Source organism: Propithecus coquereli, unplaced genomic scaffold (assembly GCF_000956105.1).
Source record: "Propithecus coquereli isolate 6110/MARCELLA unplaced genomic scaffold, Pcoq_1.0 Scaffold193, whole genome shotgun sequence".
NCBI lineage: Eukaryota > Metazoa > Chordata > Mammalia > Primates > Indriidae > Propithecus > Propithecus coquereli.
The window spans coordinates 2,681,129-2,682,582 of record NW_012144190.1 but is presented as its reverse complement, the minus strand read 5'-3'; the positions used below and the strand labels follow the sequence as shown (position 1 = coordinate 2,682,582).

General features: G+C 42.4%; 1 protein-coding gene across 2 annotated transcripts in view; it reads left to right on the top strand.

Moving 5' to 3' along the window:
- The window catches only part of RPL13A (ribosomal protein L13a), a 13,411-nt gene that overhangs the window by 9,003 nt on the left and 2,954 nt on the right, over positions 1-1,454 (top strand). The window lies entirely within an intron of this gene.

Below are 1,454 nucleotides of genomic sequence, written 5' to 3'. Positions count from 1 at the left end.
CAGGAGGATCCCTTGAGCCCAGGAGTTTGAGGTTGCTGTGAGCTAGGCTGACGCCACGGCACTCTAGCCCAGGCAACAGAGCAAGACTCTGTCTCAAGAAAAAATACAAAACAAAAACAAAATCAGTGGGTTGCAGGAAGGAAAAAATTAAAAGTCAGCCAGAGGGAGGAAGAGAGGAAGGCAGAGAGAGACAAAAGAGATTGGTCACAACGTAGAATGTACTTCCTACTGTAGGTTGTGGTCAAAAACATTAAAGGCTATGGACCTTAAACATCCTGAAGTTGCCCCAACCCCTTCAGAGCAAAGCAATAGTTCTTTGCTTTTCTCTTATCAAAATCGCACAGCTACTCTGAGCAATTTGCAAAATACTGAGCATTTTAAAAACCAGAGAGGAAATCACACCTAGTACTACCACCTGGCCATGGTGGTTACCTGGGCAGTGTCACGCATTTCCTTCCAAGGTTAAGTAACCTTTGTGCATGGTTTAGCATACTTTGTAGATAGAACTATGGGTATTGCTTTTTTTTAAATTTTTACTAAAATAAACGTCATTTAAAAAACTCCAGAAGTTGCTTTATTCTTCAAAAAACAAAGTATAAAGCTACTAAAGAGTCATTGGGGGGAAGACATTAGTTTCCAAAGCACCTGCCCCTTAATGCTACCCCCTAGAGGTACTGAAACAACTACAATTAAAATGTGTCATTCAAAAGTCACAAAACTAATATGTAAAAGCAATTTAAATCATTAATTTTCCAAATGATTTTTTTAACTTTGTAGCATTTACAATTCTGTAGTTATTACAACTTAAAGAAGCACTAAGACTTTTGAGATCTATATATGCAAAGGTCTGGAGTTTGAAATCTTGCAACAAAGGTCTGGGCACAGTGGTTCACACTTGTAATATCAGCACTTTGAGAGGCCAAGGTGGAAGGATGGTTAGAGGCCAGGAGTAAGAGACCAGCCTGGGCAACATAGGGAAACCCCGTTTTTACAAAAAAATACCCAGGCGTGGTGGTGCAAGATTATAGTCCTAGCTACTCGGACTTGAGCCCAGGAGTTTGGAGCTCAAAGTTACTGTGAGCTGTGATCCATGATAGTGCCACTGTACTTTATCTAGCCTGGGCCATAGAGAGGACCCTGTCTTCAAAAAAAAATTAAGGAAATCTTGCAACAGGGTCAGCTAGGGGGGGTGGAGGGTTGTCAGGGTTGGTTTGGGACACCAGGTTTTCACCACTGCTGCCCAGCACGAGGCCAGATACAAAATAAGTGCTCAACAATTGTGAGCCGAACATGAAAAGGAACTCAACAGTTCGTTCTTTGTAGGTAGGTGATTAAGAATTCTGGAGCCAGATAACCCAGGATAAAGTCCCACCAGGTTGCTGCCTGCTCCGAGCTTACCAGCTCACCATATCCCTCTTCATCCCAGTAGACACAGCACATCTACCAAAAGCAGC